The sequence below is a fragment of the Castanea sativa genome, chromosome 3 (assembly GCF_040712315.1).
Source record: "Castanea sativa cultivar Marrone di Chiusa Pesio chromosome 3, ASM4071231v1".
In the NCBI taxonomy this organism is placed as follows: Eukaryota; Viridiplantae; Streptophyta; class Magnoliopsida; order Fagales; family Fagaceae; genus Castanea; species Castanea sativa.
Window position 1 is genome coordinate 28,374,114 of NC_134015.1, and position 15,653 is coordinate 28,389,766.

Genomic DNA, 15,653 nt, shown 5'->3' on the forward strand with positions numbered 1-15,653 from the left:
CACCCTTGTTAAAAAATGATGACCAATTAAAACAAAAAAGTGACAAACAACTAAAAAAAAGCAATCACCCAATTTATTAAAAAATAAAAAGCATGTCTAGTTAAACAAAAAAAAAAGAAGAAAAACAAAACAACTATCACACAAGAAAAAGAAAGAAAAAGAAAAAAGCAACGTACTAGAAAGAAAAGAAAAGAAAAAATGGTAACGTACTCACCCACAGCCACAACCCCAGGAAAGCAAAACATTAATATATATATAAAAATATATAAAAAGCAAAGTCCAGTCGTCAAAGAAAGGAAAAAAAAAAAAAAAGGAAAAAAAAAAAAAAAAGCAAAGAGAGACAACGTGCCCAACAACAAAAAAATGGACATGGGTATTTTTGTCCATTAAGCAACTCCATTTTCTCTCTTTAGTTTTCTCTCCATTTTGGAGAGAAAACTTTCTGGTGAGCCCAAAGAGAAAACACTTGGGTCCCACCATTTATTTTCATTCCTCCCCACATAACCAAACACACTCAAAAAAGTTCTCATTCCCATTTTCTCTTCAAAGTTTTCCATCTATCCTATTTCATCTCCAAACAAACACACCCTAAAGTAGTTACTCACTGACATAGAAAAAGAAAATGAAAAAAAAGGACTCCCACTTTAAAGTGACTTTGACACAAGGAAAAAAAAAAAGTTATTCTCAAAGACCAAACCATATAACCTTTTCACCAATTTCACTATTCTATAAGTAGCTTTTGTCTGTCCCACGTTCTACACCTATATAACTATTTTTTCTTTTTAATTTAATATCATTATTTTCACTGTTTTCACTATGATACCTTTCATAGCATTTTATTATTGAGTGAAGTTAGAGATATTACAAATATTACTACTTATGTCTTACAAATTGGCATGTCACCAGTCACAAAAAATAATTTTAAACATATATTCATTATATTGTTTACGTAATACTAATCATATTTTTATCACATTAGGTTGTAAAATTTGTAGTAGCTATGACTATGAATTGGTTATTTTTATTTATTTATTTTAATAATATGAAATATATTCATATTTTCTTACAATTATTTATTTATTTTGTTATTATTATTGATTAATATTTTTTAAATTAATTTTACTTTTAATATTGTCTTTTAATTTTTTCCCTTTAAACTAAAATCCTAGCTCTACCACTACGTACACCAAACCCTTGAACTTCTCTCTCTCTCTCTCTACACACACACACACACACACACAACATTTTCCCAATTGGTTTTCCGTTGTTCTTGTTTCATTGTCGTTTGGCATAGTGTTTGAATAATCCTGATCTACCATGAGTTGTCAAGTCACAATTGGAATGTTAAGAAAGGGTTACATTTTCCAGAATGCTACTAGCAAACTAGCTAAAATAAAATGCATAATTACTTTAATTAGTATGTTTTATATACCTTTCTCTAAAAGATGAAAGAAAAATTATTCAACTTAATAGAGCTAGGTCAAAAAGCATTTTATTATGTGGGGTAAAAATTGTAGGAATCTTTTTTCCCTTCTTATCATGTTCTCTCTCTCTCTCTCTCTCTCTCTCTCTCTCTCTCTCTCTCTCTCTCTATATATATATATATATATATATATTTTCTTTCTTTCTTTTTTCTTTACTTTCAAAATGATATACTACATAATCCAGAACTTGGAATGTTGACTAATGATTACTTGGGCGTAAACTTGGAATTTCTATTGGCAAACATATATAGTAGAACTTTTTGTTTGTTTGGATTAAGTTGTGAAATAATTGTTTTTTGGCTGAGTGTGGAAAAAATTAGGGCAAATTATAACTTACTCACCTGTTGTTTGGCCGAAATTTGAGTTGTCTACTTGTGGTTTGAAATTTGACACTTTAGTCTTTACCCACTTAAAATTAGCTCAGTTAAAGTTTTATAACCCACTTCTGTTAAAAACATGGTTAAATATATAATTTTGCTCCACTTTTATATCTCGCCCCTCCAAAAACACAAAAAAACATAAAAATATAAGATTAAAAAAATTCCAACAGAACACTTGCATTATAGTATTTCAAACCATAGGTAAGTAACTTAAATTTCGGTCAAATCTTAAGTAACTAAAGTGTCAAATTTCAAATCATAAATAGGCAACTTAAATTTCGATCTAACCATAGATAGATAAGTTGTAATTTATCAAAAAAATTATTTGCTATAGAGGGAAGTCACCTATCACATATAAGATCCTGTTAATTAATAAACTATAGGAATATAGATGAATCTTCCAAAAAAAAAAAAAACTATATGCCATTTGGAGTGCTTCTATTTAAGAATAGATCAATTTGGCTTTATCCTATCTTTAGAGTGTGATACAATAAGTGTCTTCTGAGAGAGTCAAAGGTTACCCTCTTTTTAAAAATAAAAAAAATAAAAAATTTATTTAATTTATAACAAGGTAGATGGGAGGTTTGACCTTGGACATCTCCGCTAAAAATAATACCAAGATAACTCAATTGAGTTATATTTATAAGACTTGATATTTTACCCCCCTATTTTTAAAATATGATACATAGATGTACAAACTTTCTTAGTTTTTTTATTTATTTATTTATTTATTATTATTATTATTATTATTATTATTATTATTATTATTATTATTATTATTATTATTTTGAATAATTCAATAGTTGCAAAAGGGGAGATTTGAATCTTGAATGTATTTTTTAAAGATATCAAAAGTTATCAATCAGTTGAGCTAGAAGGCTATTGACCATATATTCTTTCTTTTAATTCCCCTTAAATGGTGAACAAAAAACTGGATTTTAAACTTATCCGAAATCCCAACAACACTATAATTAAACCTTAAACGGGAATTAAATTAGGTCTAATATGGTTAATGAGGTAACATGAAAAAAGCTGGGTTTGGTTTAGTTTTATACTTATAAAAAAAATTAAAAAAAATTAAAAATGAACATATGGTTTCAAAAATTGTATCCCAGGAAAAAAAAATTATAACCTTAATAATGATTCAAAAAATGTATGTAATGATTAGAGAGTATTACCAATTCATCACACTACCATTGCCCCACCATAGTGTTACAGATAAATATTTCTGGTAGGGGTAATTTTGACTAAGGTTCAACAAATCCCAATAACACCACGCAAGGAAAGTGACGGCACCCACGGGTCCATTAGTCCTGAAGAAGCAGACAGATGATCCAAAGTGACAGCATGAAAAGCGACGAGGCCACGTTAAAACTTGATGCGATGAAAGGCAGACGGGGTGAGTAAAAGGCCAACGGGGTGAATGAAAAAGCTGACTGAGCCAGCATGGTCTTGCTTGGTCCCCACGAATATCCATATAAGGAAACATCTTGCATATCACGCAAGATGAATTCATTATTGATTCATATCTCCCTCGAATGGAAAGACTAAAGGAAAAATTCTGGTTTTGTGTCTCAAAAACACATAGCGGAAGCAACAAATAAGGATCTACTTCATTCATGATTGATAACGTACACTATATAAATTTCAGAATTTAAGAACAAGATGGCGTACCTTGGTGTGGAGAAATTCAAAATAAAGATTAGAAGCACTTGGGAACACTTTTAATCTTTACTCCAATACCACTTTACGCCCAAGATGTGTGGTCTCTCAATCAGTTTTTCAAAGGAAGAATGAAAGTGTGTCTCACACTCTCTCACACACCGTTTCTTATTTCACTTTTTCACTAATAAAAATTCTGTATGTTTCTCCCTTTATAACTAACTGATTATCTAATTGGGCTGGCCTATTGGGCCTTTCCAATTGGGCTTTAGTGTGTGACTTGGAGTGGGACCAAAAGGGACCAATAAGACACTAGCTCCAATGGGCTTTGGGCTTTTCCGTCAACTCTTGACAAGTCCAAAGTTACCATTAATTATATTTAATACCACTATATAAATATAATTGCACTCTAGGCCTTATTAATAAATTATATCCCAAGTCTTTATTATACACGTAACCCCTTCATAAAATATTCGTAGTAATACAAAGTCATGAACGTAGCCACTTTGTAAATTACTACATCTTATCCTTGAGTACCTGGTTTAATTCTTTAAAGTTATTCATTATGTATTTATGAAATTCAATTTCATAAATATATACTTTAGTAATATCTTACTAAAGTGGTTAGGCTTAACTCTCTGAATAACTGAACCCATTAAACTTATCTCAAGGGAATATTTTATATCTCCATCAAGAGACTATGAATTCCATCTTGAGAATATATGTTCCATCAACACTAAATGTGGCTGCCCAACATACTGAGGTTTTGACCGTCACTTTAGATCTCACTCCTGATATTCAAAGCAACCGACACCTCATGATCAGGTCCATTATTCTCTCAGGATTAAGAGTTCATGCAAATAGAAGTCGTGAGATTTATTATTCATTTGACAGTCGTTAGGAGAATAATAAATCTCACAGCGGTTCTGTTCAATATGTCTTAAATCTTAAAACATATCAACATATCAACTAGAAGTCTCCACTTCCATGATCAAGACAAATCATCTTAGTTGATACGTTATAGTCTTCGCAGATGAAATGCCCAATTTCATTACCGACTACGAACTATAAATTCTGAGTTTACAAAGAACTTGTGATTTACATTTTCTGTGATTTTTCACATAAATCACATACAATGCATCTCATGGACTATATGATAATGTCCTATATTCATGTTACCATTATTTTAGATAATAATAAAACAACTTTATCAATCACAATATTAAGTCATACATCATGTCATACATAATGTTATACATAATATCATACATAGCATCATACAATAGGATTTAAGGGCACTAATCCTAACAATCTCCCACTTGCCCTAAAGACTATTGTGCACTAATCTAACTCTCATTCCCTCTAAATGTGACTCGAAAGTCCTTTGAGGCAAGACTTTGGTAAAGGGATCTGCTAGATTATTTGCACTTTCAATCTTTGCTACCACAACATCTCCACGAGCAACAATGTCTCGAATGATGTGGTACTTCCTCTCAATGTGCTTTCCTTTCTTGTGATTTCTTGGATCTTTGGATTGTGCAACTGCTCCACTATTGTCGCAAAACAATGTGATGGAAACTTGCTCCATTCTCACAACACCAAGATCAGAAAGGAATTTCTTGAGCCAAACAGCCTCATTTGCTGCTTCACAAGCAGCAACGTACTTGGCTTCCATGGTGGAGTCCGCAATACAAGATTGTTTAACGCTCCTCCAACTTATGGCTCCACCTCTCAAGGTGAAAACACATTCTGAAGTGGATTTTCTGAAATCTAAATCCAATTGAAAATCTAAATTTGTATAGCCAATGGGATTTAAATCCTCACTATGGTAAACAAGCATATAATCTCTCGTTCTCCTAATATACTTAAGAATATGTTTTACAGCTTGCCAATGTTTTGATCCTGGATTTGATTGATATCGGCTGACCATGCTAACTGAATAACAAATATCTGGTCTAGTACAAAGCATGGCATACATGAGACTTCCCACTGCAGAGGCATAAGGAACTTGTTTCATCATATTTTCTTCCTCTTGAGTCTTAGGCCTTTGGTCATCAGACAGAGGAACTCCATGTCTAAAAGGAAGCAATCCTTTCTTGGAGTTTTTCATGCTAAACCGTTCTAGAACCTTGTCTATATATCCAGCCTGTGATAAGCCTAACATCTTATTCTTGCGATCTCGCCAAAGCTTAATCCCTAGAATAAAGTTAGCTTCACCCAAGTCCTTCATATCAAATTGGCTTGACAACCAAACTTTAACCGATGACATTACCCCTACATCATTCCCAATGAGTAGAATATCATCAACATAAAGCACTAGGAACATTATTACTTTGTCTCGATGTCTTTTATACACACATGGTTCATCAAGATTTTGTTCAAAACCAAATGACTTGATTGCTTGATCAAATCTGATGTTCCATGACCTAGATGCTTGTTTAAGTCCATAAATGGACCTATTCAACTTGCATATCATATGCTCTTGGTTCTTTTCTATAAAACCTTACGGTTGCAACATGTATATTTCTTCTTCAAGATTGCCATTAAGAAATGCAGTCTTGACATCCATTTGCCAAATCTCATAATCATAATGAGCAGCAATGGATAAGAGAATTCTGATAGATTTAAGCATGGCTACTGGCGAAAAAGTTTCATCATAATCAATACCTTCTTTTTGTGTATACCCTTTCGCCACTAGTCTTGCTTTAAAGGTTTCAACCTTTCCATCTATCTCTCTCTTTCTCTTGTAAACCCATTTGCAACCAATAGGTTTAATGCCATTAGGCGCCTTTACAAGATCCCATACATGATTGGAATCCATAGAATCCAATTCAGATTTCATAGCTTGGACCCAATGATGTGCATCTATATCATTCATTGCTTCATCATAAGTGTAAGGATCCGATTCAGCCTCTTCTGAGATAGCCTCATAAGTTTCTCCCAAACCTATGAATCTTATTGGAGGCCGAACAATTCTCCCACTACGATGAGGCACCTGTGTACTAGACATCTCATGAGTTGTATCTTGTGGTGTATCTAATACAGTCACATAATTCCTAGTTTCATCCATTGGTTGTTCAAGTACAGGTTCATTCATTTCAGCCAAGACAACTCTACTTCTCGGAGTAAAATTATTCATATAGTCATTTTCCAAGAATTTGGCATTTGTGCTAACAAACACTTTATTATCCTTATGACTATAAAATAAACCTCCAACTGTTCCTTTTGGATACCCTACAAAAAATACCACTTCTGTTTTAGACTGTAACTTGTCAAACTTTCCTTTCAACACATGTGCAGGACAACCCCAAATGTGGAAATGTCTCATACTAGGCTTACGCCCATTCCACAACTCTACAGGTATTTTAGGAATAGACTTCAAAGGTACTAAATTCAGAAGATATATTGCAGTATTTAAGGTATATCCCCAAAAAGAAATTGGTAGAGTCGAATAACTCAACATGGATCTAACCATGTCTAAAAGAGTCCTATTCCTTCTTTCTGCTACACCATTTTGTTGTGGAGTTCCAAGTGCAGTCAACTGGGATATAATCCCATTTTCAATCAAGTAATCCTTAAAATCGCCAAGAAGGTATTCGCCACCTCGATCAGATCGAATGGCCTTTATGTGTTTACCCAATTGATTCTCAACTTCAGCCTAAACTCTTTGAACTTTTCAAAGGCTTCGGACTTCCGTTTCATTAGGTACACATAACCAAATCTAGAGTAACCATCAGTGAAAGTAATGAAATACTCATAGCCACTTCTTGCTTGGATTGACATAGGACCACATATATCTGAATGTACTAGTTCTAGCAAATCTTGGGCTCTTCTACCCTTTGCATTAAAAGGTCGTTTGGTCATCTTACCTTCCAAACAAGATTCGCAAACTGGAAAACCATCAAAGTCCATGGGCTGTAAAAGTCCATATTTGATTAGTCTTTGAATCCTACTTGAATTAATATGACCTAAACGCAAGTACCATAGATATGCATCACTAGTAGAAGGAAACTTTCTCTTTAATGATTTTACATGAGAGCTACTATTTAATTCAGAATTGTATAATTCATGCTTATCAGGACTTAAAATATAAAGACCATCTACAATATTACCAGAACAGATAAACATTTTATCCTTCTTTATTACAACATTGTATTTCAGGATAATACAATATCTATGTTTACCTAAGTAAGTTGCAGAAATTAAATTCCTACAAATATTAGGTACATACAAACAGTCTTCCAATATTAAAACTCTAGACTTAAAATACAAATTAAACACTCCAACAGCTTCAACTAGAATCTTGCTCCCATCAGCCAAAGTAAGAAATAGTTCTCCCTCATTCAACTTTCTGATCTCTTGGAACCCCTGCAAAGAATTGCAGATATGATTAGTACAACCTGAATCCACATACCAAGAATCTGTGGGATTCTGTACCAAACATATTTAAAGAAAAAATGAACTTTTCATACCCTTATTCTTGGCAGCCTTGAATGTCAGACAATTCCTCTTCCAACATCCTTTCTCACCACAATGGAAACACTTTCCTTTGGTTTTCTTTCCTTTGTTGGCAACCCCTAAGGCCATTTGTTTACCATCTTTCTTAGTGAAGTCCTTCTTCTTCTTCTTACCCTTGCCTTTCGACTTAGGTTGAGAAGTAGAAGCTTCACCAACATTGGCTTCAACACTAGAAGTACCAAGGATGCCTTCCGCCGCCACTAACTCATTCATTAATTCAGACAAAGAATAAATCTTTTTGTTCACATTATATTTGAGTCTGAATTCCTTGAATGATTCTGGTAGTGACTGGAGTATCATATCCACTTGGGATTCTCCATCAATGTCGGCACCTAAAACTTCTAATGTGTTCAGATTAGCAATCATCCTAGGACAATGCTCCCTCACTGAACTTCCTGCAGCCATTTTCGTATTATAAATTTGCCTCATGGTTTCTTGCCTTGCAGAACGACCTTGCTCACCAAACATCTCCTTCAGACTATGCATTATGTCTGAAGCAAGTTCTACATCTTGCATTGATGCTATAGAACATTTGAGATAGATGCTAGGATATAGCACTTGGCCATCTCATTAGATTTCTGCCAACGATTATATCGCTGTTTTTCTTCAAGAGGAGCATCTAATGAAGGAAATGTAGGACATGGTTGAGTAAGCACATATTTGTGCTCTTCAGCAGTAAGAACAATGTCCAAATTTCTTTTCCAGTCAACATAGTTGGATCCAGTCAGTTTGTTTTGGTTAAGAATAGAAACAAGTGGGCTAAATGATACCATGATAAAATCTAAAAATAATAAACATGAATATAATAAGTAAACTGGACATTATCAATTTAGCATATAAACATATAATATGGAACCTTAATAAAACCATAAAATAATATATGCAACGACAACCCAATCTCATATTCAATATCCCTCAGCATAGAATGAACATAAAATACTATGATTGATTAAGAACTATTCTCATTATTAGTACTATCATGATAACTCTTATCAAACACTAATAATATGTCGTTTTACATTTAGCCTCTAAGTAATAATAGTAAGAACTCAGCATAGAGGATATTATAATACTTAGTCTAGTGTATACCATTGTCTAGAATTATGTGTAACCACATTTCATCCCTTTAACAGGCTTATTTTGTAGTACCATGATAAAACACCCTCCGCATGGAATGCAAAGCTCAAAACTAAGACAAGGTGTTTATCAAACCACTATAAACCAGGAAATTCAATCTTGTAGGACCATGAAATAAATACTCTCCGCATGGAATGCTAAGGTCAAGGCAAAGACAAAGTATATATTTCACACTACTATGAACCAACAATGGAGGCCATGAGATGCAACCCTTGTATCTCTTTCCCACTAGATATTTTAAATTAAAAGTTTTTAAGGTCAAGAACCATAATAATGCTAGACACGTGAAAAAATATAATCCTAATCTCATTAGGAATAAATTTCATTAAACTAGCATTAACATATTTAAATATATATATATATATATAACGTAATAAAAATTCATATATTACAAAACTATATTATATTATATATATATAATACAATATATAATATATGATTATTATATTATATCATATTATATAAATATATATATATATATATATATATATATATATATATATTACTATTGTACTTTCAAATGGTGGAATCCTTTATATACGGATTCACTTTTCAAAAGCACAATAAAGCCATAAGCATTTGAACAAAAGTCATGCAAGCATTGAAGTCAAACCATGCATTTAAATTCCAAGAACCCATCAATATAACACATGCAAGATGACTAACACATGCAATCCTTTACTCCATGCAAGCCATGCATCAATTCCATGAAACTATGTCCAAGCCATGCAAAGACATTCAAAAGGTGCAAAGAAAAAAAAAAACAAACCGTGAATGAAATGGTAGTTATTATTTAAATAACTACCATCCATTTCAATAACCACCCAATCTGTGTGGAGACTTGGTGTGATATGTGGTTATCATTTTGAATGTGGCCGTACAGTTTGCAATGGCTTTAAAACATTAACATTCAATCATATTCTTCCATTAATGGTTATGGAATCAATGACCAATACGTGCACATGCAGAACAATATATCACATATATTTATCAATGCACACCAGATTTATATAACAATATCTTTATGCAGAAATTTGAAAAACACAAAGATAACAGTTTTCTTAAATTCTAAAATTCAATCACACGCTATACAATCATGATATGAAAACCTGGCTCTGATACCAATTGAAGGAAAAATTCTGGTTTTGTGTCTCATACAAAACACATAGCGGAAGCAACAAATAAGGATCTATTTCATTCATAATTGATAACATACACTATATAAATTTCAGAATTTAAGAACAAGATGGCGTACCTTGGTGTGGAGAAATTCAAAATAAAGATTAGAAGCACTTGGGAACACTTTTAATCTTCACTCCAATTCCACTTTACGCCCAAGATGTGTGGTCTCTCAATCAGTTTTTCAAAGGGAGAATGAAAGTGTGTCTCACACTCTCTCACACACCGTTTCTTATTTCACTTTTTCACTAATAAAATTTTTGTATGTTTCTCCCTCTATAACTAACTGATTATCTAATTGGACTGGCCTATTGGGCCTTTCCAATTGGGCTTTAGTATGTGGTTTGGAGTGGGACTAATAAGACACTAGCTCCAATGGGCCTTGGGCTTTTCCGTCAACTCTTGACAAGTCCAAAGTTACCATTAATTATATTTAATACCACTATATAAATATAATTGCACTCTAGGCCTTATTAATAAATTATATCCCAAGACTTTATTATACACGTAACCCCTTTATAAAATATTCGTAGTAATACAAAGTCATGAACGTAGGTTGCCACTTTGTAAATTACTACATCTTATCCTTGAGTACCTGGTTTAATTCTTTAAAGTTATTCATTATGTATTTATGAAATCCAATTTCATAAATATATACTTTAGTAATATCTTACTAAAGTGGTTAGGCCTAACTCTCTGAATAACTGAACCCATTAAACTTATCTCAAGGGAATATTTTATATCTCCATCAAGAGACTATGAATTCCATCTTGAGAATATATGTTCCATCAACACTAAATGTGGCTGCCCAACATACTGAGGTTTTGACCGTCACTTTAGATCTCACTCCTGATATATCAAAGCAACCGACACCTCATGATCAGGTCCATTATTCTCTCAGGATTAAGAGTTCATGCAAATAGAAGTCGTGAGATTTATTATTCATTTGACAGTCGTTAGGAGAATAATAAATCTCACAGTGGTCCTGTTCAATATGTTTTAACTCTTAAAACATATCAACATATCAACTAGAAGTCTCCACTTCCATGATCAAGACAAATCATCTTAGTTGATATGTTATAGTCTTCGCAGATGAAATGTCCAATTTCATCACCGACTACGAACTATAAATTCTGAGTTTACAAAGAACTTGTGATTTACATCTTCTGTGATTTTTCACATAAATCACATACAATGCATCTCATGGACTATATGATAATGTCCCATATTCATGTTACCATTATTTTAGATAATAATGAAACAACTTTATCAATCACAATATTAAGTCATACATCATGTCATACATAATGTCATACATAATATCATACATAGCATCATACAATAGGATTTAAGGGCACTAATCCTAACAAAGACACCTTGGGAACCCTAGTACCAGGTCTTCTCCATAAGGAAAAATCCCCTCTCTCAAGGGATCTTGGTTCACCACTTGCCACTATATAAGCACCAAACCCCTTCTTTTCTCAAGTACGCAGAAAATCTCTAACTCTCTCACTATAAAGTTCTTAGAGATTTCTCATTTGCTGACTTGACTATTGGAAGGTTCTTAGCCGATACCACACTGGTGCCTTCTGTGTGGTCCTACTGTTCTTACTCCACAAGTACCCATTGGAGTGATTTAGAGCCCACAACTCACTAACGATTTTAGCACATCATCAGTTGACGCCGTCTATGGGAACACTTAGTGATTGTGATTAGCCGCATCACAACTCCTAAAATGAAGAGTTGCATGGTCCATACACACTCAATGTCTACCATTAACCAGGAAACAGGGAATCCCACTAATGCCTTGGAAAGACAGGTGAAAACCCTAGCCGCGGCGGTAGAATGACTCACGTAGTGCAACTAGGAGTTGGAGCAACAACTGAACCAAAGAAACGAGTGACGCTAAGAAGGCCAACGCAACGAGCGGGATATGGACGAACAGAATGGAAGCCATCTATCGACAAGGGATAGACAAGAGAGGGAAGACCAAAAAGAAAGCAATGTCCCAGTAGGACGGTCAGACCGAAAGATACTAGCCACCCCTCAGAGATGGAAGCCAGTGCGCTTCGCATGGCCCAAGACATGTAGATGATGAAAGAGAAGATAGACATGATGATGAATGCCATGAGGGGGCGGGTATCAACTAAATTGGATGAGTTGGTCCATCGGAAGGACTCCTCATTCACTGCCCAGGTGACTTCCTTCCCCCTCCCTGCGAAGTTCCGAATGCCATAGGTAGAAGCCTATGACGGGTCAAGGGACCTGTTCGACCATCTAGAGTCATTCAAAACCCTCATGCACCTGTAAGGAGTTCTAAATGAAATTATGTGCCGAGCCTTCCCTACCACACTCAAGGGACCGACGAGGGCATGGTTTAGCAAGCTTATCCCAAACACCATCTCTACCTTCAAGGAGTTGAGCGGACACTTTTTCACGCACTTTAGTGGGGGACAAAGACACAGGAGGTGACAACGCCCGTTTGGGTTCCCAGTAACACCACGCAAGGAATGTGACAGCGCCTACGGGTCCATCAGTCCCACAGAAGCAGACGAATGATCTAGAGTGACGACGTGAAAAGCGATAAGGCCACGTTAAAACCTGATGCAATGAAAGGCAAACAGGGTGAGTAAAAGGCCGATAGGGTGAATGAAAAAGCCGACGAGGCCAGCATAGTCTTGCTTGGTCCCCACGAATATCCGTATAAGGAAACATCTTGCATATCACACAAGATGAATTCAATACTGATTCATATCTCCCTTGAATGGTAAGACACCCTACAATCCCAGAAACCCTAGTACTAGATCTTCTCCATAAGGAAAAATCCCCTCTCTCAAGGGATCTTGGTTCACCACTCGCCACTATATAAGCACTAGATCCACTCTTTTCTCAAGTACGCAGAAAATCCCTAGCTCTCTCACTATAGAGTTCTTATAGATTTCTCATTTGCTAACTTGACCTTCAGAGGATTCTTGGTCGGTACCACACCGGTGCCTTCTGTTTGCTCCTTCTGTTCTTACTCCACAGGTATCTATAGGAGTGATTTGGAGCCTATAACTCACTGACGACTTTAGCACATCATCAATTTCTATATTACGTCATTGGATGACAATATCATGATGCAATCACAAAACACATAGTTTTTTTTTTAATAGAGCCTTACACACAGCTGACACAACCATTTTATATGATTATCATCTATATTCTACTTCAAGACACTAGCTAGTCATAACATTTATAATAATTAGTAAATAAGGAAAATGATTTTCTGCATTTAAAATGGAAAACATTCTATTCTAGTATGTACTATGTACTAAATGCGTTATATATATATATATATATATATATATATATATATATATATTATAATACGTGAAGCTGAGAGAAACTCAAATTAGAGTTCCAATTTTGCCCCATGTGTCCTCAATTATTTATTTTTAAAGAATTTTATTTCTTAATTTTATAATCAAATGTGTGACTACATCATAAATATTCATCCGAATGAGTTATTAAGTACAAAAACCAAAGAGTCTAGAATAAATTAATCGTAAAAAAAAAGTGCTTCACAATAATAAATAAATAAACCAACATCGACAATTTACATTTTATTTTTAATAATGTCCTTACAAATTTTTTTAAAGAGTTAACAAATGTTGGAAAATCACATGTTTGTATTGCATACAAAATATACGCAGCAAAAATTTAACAGATCTACTTCACTTGCAATCAATAACATGCACTATGTAAGTTTCAAAATTTAAGAATAAGAAAGCGTACCTTGGTGTGGTGAATTTCAAAACAAAGATTAGAAATACTTGGAAATACTTGAAAATACTTTTAATCTTCACTCTAATTCCACTTTACATCCAAGAAGTGTGGTCTCTCAATTAGTTTCCAAGGGAGAAAATTAGAATGTGTCTCACACTCACATACACACAATTTCATGCACATACCAAATTATGTATGTTTCTCTCTAAATATCTAACTGATTATCTAATTGGACTGGTTTTTTGGGCATTTCAAATTGGGCTTAAGTGTGTGGCTTGGAGTGGGGCCAAAAGAGACCAATAAGACACTAGCTTCAATGGGCCTTGGGTTTTTCTGTCAACTCTTGACAAGTCCAAAGTTACTATTAATTATATTTTATACCACTATATAAATATAATTGCACTCTAGGCCATATTTATAAATTATATCCCAAAATTTTATTATACATGTAACACATTCATAAAATATTCTTAGTAATATAAAGTCACGAATATAGACTACCACTTTATAAATTACTACATCTTATCCTTGAGTACCTGGTTTAATCCTTTAAAGTTATTCATCATATATTTATGAAATGTAATTTCATAAATATATATTTTAGTAACCTCTTATCAAAGTGGTTAGACCTAACTCTCTAAATAACTGAACCCATTAAATTTATCTTAGGGAATATTTTATATCTCTATTAAGAGATTATGAATTCTATCTTGAGAATATATGTTCCATCAACATTAAATGTAGCTGCCCAACATACTGAGGTTTTGACCGTTACTTTAGGTCTCACTCCTGATATATCAAAACAACCTACATTTCATAATCAAGTCTATTATCCTCTCAGGATTAAGAGTTCATGTAAATAGAAGTTGTGATTATTATTCCTTTGATAGTTGTTAGGAGCATAATAAATCTCACAGCGGTCCAGTTCAATATGTTTTAACTCTTAAAACATATCAACATACCAACTAGAAATCTCCACTTCCATGATCAAGACAAATTATCTTAGTTGATATGTTATAGTCTACGCAAATAAAATGTCCAATTTCATCACAAACTACGAACTATAATTCTGAGTTTACAAAGAACCTGTGATTTGTATCTTCTGTGACTTTTCACATAAATCACAGACTATGCATCTCATAGACTGTATGATAATGTCTGAATATTCATGTTACTATTATTTTAGATTATAATAAAACAACTTTATCAATTACAATATTAAGTCATATATCATGTCATACATAATATCATACATAACATTATACAATAGGATTTAAGGGCACACATCCTAACAACAAAATATAAAAATGATTATCAATAGTATTTAAATCATATAAATATGAATTAATTATGCATTTTATTGTATATTTTTAAGTGTATGCATGCATACGCATGGGGTTACAAGCTATTTTTTATAATAAAAAAGTATATTAGTAATTTTTATCAACTAATTGAATCAATATCATTCTGGTAGAACCAAAACATCTTTTAGTATGATTTTTTTTTTTGAGAAATTTTTTTTTTC